Below are 10180 nucleotides of genomic sequence, written 5' to 3' on the forward strand. Positions count from 1 at the left end.
GGCTGGGGGAAACGCTGCTCTCCGAGGGAAAAGGGGGAAAACGGCGCAGCTGGAGGGAGCAGCTGGAAATCCAGGCTGCAGAGGGTGCCCCACGCTGGGCTCCGCTTCAATCAAAGCTCACCCAGCAGCCACAGACCAAATAACGCAGCAAATATTGCACAGATCTTGCACCCAGAGCTGGCTGGGTGCACACAAACACCCCGAGAAGGGAAGGGGGGATGGCTCGGTGGGACATTGGTTTAGTCCCAGGACGTTGGGAACGATTCCCCTGGGCTCAGCAGGGATGAAGGATGAGCCCAGGGGCAGCTCAGGGGGAGCAGACGGGGCTTGCTGGGCTCTGACAGGAGCAGAAGTGGCTGCTTTTCCCTATTTCCCATTGTTTTCCCATTTCTTCTTTCCCCCTGGTTTTTTCCCTGCTTCCCCGTGGCTTTCCTTTCCCATTTCCCCCTATTTTTTCCCTGTTTTCCCTTGTTTTTCCCTGTGTCCCCATTTCCCCCTGTTTTTTCCTTGTTTTCCCCTCTTTTCCCCTGTTTTCCCCATGTCCCCATTTCCCTGTTTTCCCCCTCTTTTTCCATTTCCCCGTTTTTCCCTGTTTCCTCTGTTTTCCCATTTTCCCCCGTGTCCCCGTTTTTTCCTTGTTTTCCCGTTTTCCCCTTCTTTTCCCCATGTCCCATTTCCCCGTTTTTCCCCTCTTTCCCCCCTCTTTTTCCATTTCCCCCTGTTTTTCCCCGTTTCCTCTGTTTTCCCCTGTTTTTTCCCTGTTTCCCCCATGTCCTTGTTTCCCTGTTTTCCCCTCTTTTCCCCCTCCTTCTCAATTTCCCCCCGTTTTTCCCCGTTTCCTCTGTTTTCCCCTGTTTTTTTCCCTGTTTCCCCCTATTTTTCCCATCACTGCCACAGCCCAAGGCTGTTCCCATTCTCTCACTTCCAGCTGTGTCTGGGGTTGCTGGTGGCAGGAGGAAGCAGGAGCATCCCTGAGCTCTGGTGCTATCTAGGAGCTAAAATGATGCTTTTTTTTCCTCCATCTCATTTCCAGATGTGATCCACAGCACCCACCAGACTTTCCCCCCACATGGCAGAGCCCAGCTGGGCAGTGCAGGATCCTGGGCAGCTCAGACTGTCCCAGCATTATTATTTATTAGATATTTATTAGATTAGATAATTTAGATTTTGCTGCCCGGCACTACCCCAGGGCTCTCCCGGGGAGCTGCCACATCACCCCAGCTGCTGAGCCAAGGCCCCAGCACTGCTGCCCTGACCTCTGCAAGCTGGGATCTGGCTCATTCACAGCCCAAAATGAGGCTTTTTTCCCCTCCCTGGACTCCCAACACTCTTCCTGCCACCAACTCCACTCCAAAATATTCCCAAATTCAAGTTCAGTGTGATATTTAACAGCTTGCTGCTCCAGATAGCCTGGCCCTCATCCAGGAGTATTTTACCTTAATTCCACCTCCCAATCCCAAGAATGCAAAGAATTTCCCCCTGGCTCTGTCCAGCTCATTCCAGGAGCCCTGAGCAGGGTGAGCTGTTCTTAGCAGAAGTGTTAAATATGATTTTTTTCCCCCTCAAATCCCTCAGCAGCAGTGGCAGGACCCCATTCTGTGTCTCACATGAGAAGGATCTCTGATCTCTCCTTCGTGGAGAAGCAGCTGGAGGAGGTTCAGTGCTTGTGGTTTTCATGTCTGAGGTCACTAAAGGGAGTTTGGAAAGGCAGGGAGGGGTGAGGGGCTCAAAAAAAAAATCTCTGTTAGCTCTGTTGTAGAAGTTTGGAGCCTTCAGAGAAGGAACTGAAGGGAGGGATTTGGAGGATATGATAAAGCACACACAAAGGAGCAGGCTTGGATTTCAGCTCGTCCTGTGGAAATTCATTTGGGTTTTGGGTAAAGTTCCAAAATGCCAAGCCCTGTGTGCCCTGTGCTGGGCATCCTTCCCTGTCCCTGCAGCCCTGGGAGCTCCCTTGGCTCAGGGATGTGCTGAGTCCACCCTCGTATGTGGGCATTTATGGATGGGAACAAAACCACGGGGAAAATGATGGGATTGGCACCTTCCTGCCAAAGGGAACTGCCAATCCTTGCATCAGCACAGCCCTGGAACCCCCAGTGTGCCTCGGGGGATGCCAGGGCAGGATCCTTGTCCACATTCCAGCTCCGAGATGCCCCTGGGCTGGGGGTGACCCCAGAGCCCTGAAGCAGGGGCAGGGAATGGGATTTACCCACAGCTGGCACCCAGCACCACAGCAGGACCCCAGCAGTGTCTGCAGGGGCAGGCTGAGCCAAAAAACCCAACCTGGACATTCAGGAAAGACTTAGAATTCCCAGAGGGGGAGAAAAGCCAAGAACTGCTTCCACAAGGCTTTGAGTTCAGGGAAAACCCCCAAGACATGAAGCTGATGAGATTTTGCTGCATCCCAGGAGAATGAGACATTCCTGCACCCAGATCCTGCCTTGAGCCTCACTCAGATGATTTTAGGAGCAGAGCAGACCTGTGAGCCACAGAGCCAGCCAGGACAGTGTTTAGCTTGGAAGGATGCTGGTGTCTGGCTCAGCTTTTCCCAGAGGAACACTCATTTTTATTGCTTTTCCCTGCAGTGCCCGTGCAGAGCCTGCCCTTGGCAGGGCAAGGTTTGTCCAAAGCCACCCAAACCGAGCCTGGGAATCCCTGTGGGAGCAGAAATTCCATTCCCAGGGTTTGCCAGCACAGGGATCCCCCAAAACTGCAGGTCTGCATCACCCTGGTGCAAACCTGAGTGCATCTGCACCTCCAGATTTCCCTGGACTGCCTGCCAGGGATCCCTGGCTCCTGCAGGGTTTGGACTCATCCTGCTCCAGCACCATGTCAGGAGGATTTAAACTGAGGGGATCCAAGTCAGGAGAACAAGGATTTCATTTTTACAACCTGATCTCACCTGCTTGTGGCTCAGAGAGATCAAGGTGATTTTTGCTCCAACCCCAAAAAGCAGAAATTTCTGATAAACAGCTCCATATTCCCCAGGTCTGACTGATCCCTGCTGGTTTCTACATGGGACAGCTGTGAACTGACCTTGCCACACGTCTGGAGAAATAATTCTGGGGGCAGGAACATCTCCATGCTCCCTCATCACAGGCATTTTAGGCATCACACGGATTTATTTCACAGGAAAACTTTTTCCCCCAGCTGCAGGAGCCCCTGGAGGTGCAGATCTTTGGGATTTTCCAGCTGCTAGGAAGTCCAATAAATACAGAAGGAGCTGTTTTTCCAGCCATAGGCATCTCCCCAGTCCTTGGCTTGCAGACAGCTGCTGATGTGGCACGAGGACGTGTGCGGGAGGAGAGCTCATCTCCGGCACGGGGACATCCCACAATAACCCACTGCCTAATTCCTTCCCCTTCCTTAAGCTTTCCTGAGGGAAAAAAACCCTAAAAAAACCCCCAAATCAGTATTACAGAGACTGGCTAAGCTGGAGTTTTTATAAAGTCTCTCCTGAAGTGTGATGTGTGATGCTCTCAGCTGACCCTTTAAGAAAAGAGGGATTTCTTATTTATTTCCTATTTATTTCCTATTTATTTCCTATTTATTTCCTATTTATTTCCTATTTATTTCCTATTTATTTCCTATTTATTTCCTATTTATTGTCCCATGAGATTTAAAAGGCTGAAAATTCCCCATGGGTGGCAAGATCAAGGCCTGAGTTTGTAAAGCTTTAGCACACTGGCCTCCTCATGAGATAAATCCCCATCAGCTTGTTCATAAAGAGCTCAAAAGCAATGATCTCATCTGCACCTGGAAAACGGCACAAGGGACTGAAAGCAGATCACAAAGCCCCCAAAAAATAAAATAAAAAACCCCACTGCCAAAGACACAGGATCAAAACTCTGAAGGAAGGTCACTAATGCTGCTGATGGGATGGTGCAGCCCTTTTCTGTGAGGCTCAAATTCCCACAGTTAAAGATGAGACCAGGCAGGATTTAAATCCCATCCCCACCGTGGTTCCTGGTTCCAGATGTGTTTTCACCATTCCCTGCCTCCTGCAGGGCTGAGCTTGATGTGCCAGCTGCAAGGAACTGAATTAAACCTGAATTCTTCAGTCAGAGACCCATCCTGTTTTGTCTAAAATGCATTTTCTTATTCACAATATCCACATAAAATGCTCTGGAAGAGGCTCCCCAGGGAAGGGAACTCACCAGAGTTCAAGGGCATCTGGATTCTCCTCTCACATGGAGCACTTTAGGTAGGGGTGAAGAGCAGGGAGTTGGACTCAGTGATCTTTAGGGATCCCTTTCAACTCAATCTATTCCATGATTTGATATCCCATTCTATAAACACTCATATAAAAATATAAATTAAATAAATATACAAATATAAATATAATTATAAATATATAAATATAATTCTGCCCCAGGCTGTTGGTGCCCACCCAGCCTCCCTCACTCCTCTCCTCAACAGGACAGCAAGGAAGAGAAACTGAAAACAAAGCTCAGAGGTCAAGAGAAACTCAGGAGCCACCCAGAGCCACCAAAGCTTCCTGGAAGAGGAGCAGGCACAGCCCCTCCACCACCTGTCCTGAAATTAAAATTCCAAAATTGTCCCAAAACTCCAAAATTGTCCCAAAAGCACCTTTTGGAGCCTGGGCCAGGACACAGCTCCTGCAGGGACTGAGAAAATGGGATCAACCCTCATGAAAGCATTTGGGGAACCCTGCCAGTGCCTGCATCTGATTGTGTGCCTCAACTCCAGCCAGCTTTAATGCAACATCAGCTTGGAAGCTGTAAAACATCAGACAAACAATGTAAACCAATGCAAGCAGCAAGATTTAACAGGAAACAGGCTGTGCTCTTGGTTTTCTGGATGGGAGAGCAGCTGGCCAGGGCAGGGATGATCCCATCCAAAACTCCTCACACCCATTTGCTGATTTGCAAGGAGAAAAAAAGGGGGCTGAAGGCTGATTTCATAGGGGGGTTGGTGTAAATCATCTCTTTGTGGCTCCAATTGGGACAAAAGGCAGAAAAGTCACAAAAAGAGACAGATAAAATATTATTAAACTAAAAAAAAAATAGCAGCAGGAGGAATGGGATGCCTGGAGATGTTGGGATTTCCTGCTTTTCGAAGGATTGGCAGTGGCATCTGAGAGGAATAAATGTCTGTGCCCTGGAACTGGAAACAGCTGCACTTAACACCTCTTTGGGGGATTTGAAGGCTGGCAGAAGCTCCAGGAGGAATTTCCTCCTGCCAGCTGTGGCCAGGGCTGAGCTCTGCAATGGCACCCGGACCCAATGAGGCTCCAAACAACACCAGGGACAGAGCCAAAACCTGCTGGGAGGGCTGGGAGCCGAGGGATGAGTGTGAAGGACAGGCCCTGAGATGGTCATTGGGGTCAGCCCAGCTGATCTAATCCCTGAATCCACTAAAATCCATTCCCACCCCTTTCCTCACCTCCCTGCTCCTGCTGCAAGGCCCCAGCAGTGGAGCCTGCTCCAGGGATACCCCACAGGGCTGAACCTCACTGCTCCCAAAATTCAGCCTCACCTGGGCTTCCACTTCCAGGGATCCCACCCAGCTCCTGGCAGAGCATCCCAATCCTCCCCAGAATCTGACCCAAACTCACAGCATTGCAGGATTTCATCTTTTGAGGCTCCACCTGGTGATTCCAGGCAGATCCAGCCCTTCCCACTGCCCCCACAGATGCTGGAGAAGGGCTCAGCCTGGATGATCTCTGTCCTAGCAGAGGCAGGACATGCTTTGGGATTTTGAGGATCTCTTCCTACCAGCTGCTTTTCCATGGATCCCACCCAGCTCCTGGAAGAGCAACCCAATTTCCCCCCAAAATCCAACCTCAACTCACAGCACTGCAGGATTTCATCTTTTGAGGCTCCACTGGGTGACTCCAGGCAGATCCAGCCCTTCCCACTGCCCCCACAGGTGCTGGAGAAGGGCTCAGCCTCATTTCCAGCAGCTCAGAAGGATCTCTGCACACACTCTGGGATTTTGGAGATCTCCTCCTACCAGCTGCTCCTTCCAGGGATCCCACCCAGCTCTTGGAAGAGCATCCAAATCTCCCCCCAAAATCCAACCTCAACTCACAGCACTGCAGGATTTCATCTTTTGAGGCTCCACCAGGTGATTCCAGGCAGATCCAGCCCCTCCCACTGACCCCCAGGGATCAGCAGTGCTGGGGAAGGGCTCAGCCTGATTCCCAGCAGCTCAGGATGATTTCCAGCAGCTCAGGATGATCTCTGCCCAAGCAGAGGCAGCTCAGGACACGCTTTGGGATTTTGGGGATCTCTTCCCACCAGCTGCTTTTCCTTCCCCACCCACTTTTATAGGAGCTTGCTGGCTCCCATTGGCTCAGGACACCCTTTTTATAGCAACCACTCTGCCCCATTTCAACTGCATTCAATAATTCCTCAGCTCATTGTCCTGCAGAGATTAGTTACACATAAGCATATTTGAATGATTAACTCCTGGGCTCTGCTGAGGCCTCAGCAGAAAATGCTGAATCCAAAGGCTCCCTCTGACTCTCCCTGCCTCACCACTGCTCCCAAAATATTGTGGTTTTCCTTGGAGTCTTTGCTCCTGGCCTGCTCCAACCAGCTCAGCTGGCATTGGAGGGAAGATTTCAGCAGGGAAAAGGAGAGGAAAAAGGCTGGAAAAAACTCAAAACCCAAAGAGGAAGAAGCAGTGTTTGAAGAGTCAGTCTCAGTTTGGGGTGAAAAGCTGAACATCCCATCTCATCCCACTAAACCTGGTGGCTTCCAAGGGTGACAACAGGGCAGCACAGGGATGGGCCTCCCATGGTAACCCTCCAGCAGCTTTGGGGAGCATGAGGAGCATTTGGGGCCATTTCCAGGGGTTTGAGCTGCTCTTCCCTGTGCTGAGTCTCACACAGGTGGTGACACAGGCCAGGGGTGCTGTCCCACTTGGAGCAGCCCATGGGGAGGGGAAAGAGACAAATTCCTGCTGAGCCCCAGGCCGGAGCCAGGATGCTGAAGAGGGAAAGGTTTAAAGGTTTAAATTGGCCTGGATTAGCCCATTTTCACCCCCCAGCCTGCTCACCCAGCATGGGCAGGGGGGAGCAGCAGCTCCTGGGGGGGTTCTGGGTGATGAACAGCAAACCTGCAGGGAGGAAGAGCTGGATCCCATCTGGAGGGGGTGATGAACAGCAAACCTGCAGGGAGGAAGAGCTGGATCCCATCTGGAGGGGGTGATGAACAGCAAACCTGCAGGGAGGAAGAGCTGGATCCCACCAGGTTCTGTGTGGGTGTTTCCAGCCCTTCCTTTTCCTTCCCTCTCTCATGGCTGCTGCACCCCTGAGCCAGGCTTTGTGTCAGGACATGCAGGAACCACACAAAAGGGAAAATGCAGATGATTTTGAAGGGTATTAAAAAGCCAGCAGATGATAAAGGGGATTGAGACTGAACACTGCAGCTGGTGAGGCTGGAAGGGCTCCAGAGCCCAGGGCTCAGCCAAGCCCAGGAAGGTGAATCCTGTCCCACTTTCCCCACGGGATAAGGGACACCAGTGCACCCAGATGGGGACTGGCATGGTGCAGAGCATCCAAGGTGCCTGTTCTGCACATTTCTCCAAATCTCACCTACTTTTTGACCACCCCAGACATTTCAGAGCTCAGTGTGTGTTGCTCATCCCTGTCCTGGTCTGGGGCACTCAGAAAACTGAAAACATCAAATTAATAAAAATCCAGCAATTTTTTAGAACCCTCTCAACCCTGTACAAGAGCAGATACTTGACCCACAGCTGTCAATAAAAGCCCTCAGGCTCCTCTCCCTCCTTCACAGGCAACAAAAAACTTGGGAGATGCCTTTAGACCTGGGAAAACTCTCTAGTCCATGTTTAAAGCCTCCAGCACATCCCCAGGAGTTAAATTCCACTCTGGTTATGGGTAGCAATAAAAGAAAAAAATAGGAAAAGCCTGATACTGGCCAGCCTGAGGTGCACAAAGCCTTTCCTGAGTCCTCTCTGCCAAAACCCAAAGTGTGTCACAAGTTTAGCTCCCAGCTGAGGCTGCTGCTTCCAAAGGGAAGTGGATGTGGTGCCAAGCAAGGCAGGCAATTTCTGGGATGCAGAACATGCTGTTTGCACATTGCCCTGGCACAGCTGCCACCCCAGGGCAGGCAGAGGCAATAAAAAGTTTCATCAGAGAAAATGCAACACAGGAAAAGATCTCTGTGTGTGTGTGCATGTGGATCCAGAATAATCCCAGTTTGGGCTGGGATGGATTGAGCTGGAGGGGCCCAGCACAGCCAGGGGAAGGGGATGGTTCTGGATTGGATCACATTCAAGGCAGTGGAGTAATTTTTGACCAAATGAATAAAAATTCAAGAGAAAACTGTGGTTAAGATCATCCTGGAACTCCACATTATCCCAGCAGCATCCTGGGACTCCTCCCTCCCACCAGAGCAGCCTCAGCTGCCCAGAAACCCCAATTCCAGCCCCAAGGAAGTGCTGACCCCACAGGCACAACAGCAAACCCTGCAGCCTGTCCAGCCTGTCCCTTCCCTCTGTCCACAGCCCAGAAATGAAGGATTTGCAGCCCCTGCCAGCCAGGCTCCCACCTGCCAGGGGCCAGGGAGCAAATCCCAGATTTCTGCATCCCAGCCCTCAGTGAGAGCACCTGAGTGAGGTGAAACACAGAATCCATGGTGGAGGAAGGGAAGGCACTGCCACAAAGGGTGGGAGCTCAGGAGATCACAGGAGGCTCCAGCAAATCTTGTGGAAAAAACACAAATTTCCAATGGGGTGGAGAGCAAATGAATTAATCAGGTTTGAGCCATTTCAGTGCTGGCTCAAAGAAAAACCCCCAAAGCTCCAAATTCTGTGGGTTTGCTTTTCCTGCCTCAGGCTGCTCACCTTTGAACACCCTGTAAAGTAACAAACACAAAGTAAATGAATTTTTCCTCCCTGCCTGTCCCATTCTGCACTCAGTGGTGGCCACATGCTGGAACCCTGGCTGCTCAGAATTTTAGATTTTCTGTGGTGACAGCCACTGATCCCCAAGAGAAAACTGCATTTCACCTGAGGCTGTGGAGAAAAATTAAATTGAACTAAAATTAAATTCCAAAATTAAATGCTAGAACTGGCATTATAAGTGTGTAGTTTGAGTAGAAGTGTGTAATATCACATGGTAGAAAACTTAGAAGTTTAAAGTTTTAGAATATAGTAATATATATTAAAAATATATTATATATATATCGTAAAATATATATTAATTAATATAATATAAAGTTTGATAAGATAGAAGTATAAATATATTATATAAAATACATATAATATAATATAATATAATATAATATAATATAATATAATATAATATAATATAATATAATATAATATTATATTATATTATATTATATTATATTATATTATATTATATTATATTATATATATAATAGAAGCAGAATATATATTATATATATTTTATATTTATATATATACACACACATATACAAAGTTTGATATAATAGAAGTTTTAGGGCATAGACTGGTCCTTCTTCATCTTCTTTTTCACGAGTTTAGGTAGTTTTGTGTAATTAGATAAAAAAACCTGCATTGCAGGCCACAAGTAATTAGTTATTAAATTAAAAGTAAAAATAATTTAAGTATAATTTCTTAATTAGACAGTTTATCCTTAAAAAGCCTTGTAAAGAGAGACACAGCTCCATTTTAGTTTGTCAGAATGAAGTAGTGCAGAACTCACAGGCTGTAAGACTATGATATAGATAAGAAAGTCCAAACAAGAAATATCATCTCACACATTTAATCCCCACCTTAACAAAAATAAAAGTCCCCAAAAATGCCCAGGCACAGCCTCACACACAGCCCTGAGCTCCAGCAAAGCTGCTCAGCTCAGCAGGAGGGATTTTCCTGCATCTTCCTCACAATTCCCTGTGCACATCTGGCTCCAGCAGATCCATTCCCCTTGCCCAGCTCCAGAGCACAGGCAGGAGCAGCAGCTCCTTCTCCTCCCATAAAATAAAACCTCTTCTAATAAAATTCTCCAGCAGGGACTGCCAAAGAATCCTCAAGAAATGTGAATTTATGGGAAGGGAAAGCCCAGGTGTTTTGAAGTATCAGGTCAGGGATTCTGGCAGCTTGTTCCCCTTTCTCAGCCCTGAGCAGAGCCAAACACACACACCAGGGGAAAAATAGTGAGGGACAGATAAGAAATGAGGAAATGAAAAGGAATATCCAC

This window comes from Agelaius phoeniceus, chromosome 20, assembly GCF_051311805.1.
Source record: "Agelaius phoeniceus isolate bAgePho1 chromosome 20, bAgePho1.hap1, whole genome shotgun sequence".
Classification (NCBI taxonomy): domain Eukaryota; kingdom Metazoa; phylum Chordata; class Aves; order Passeriformes; family Icteridae; genus Agelaius; species Agelaius phoeniceus.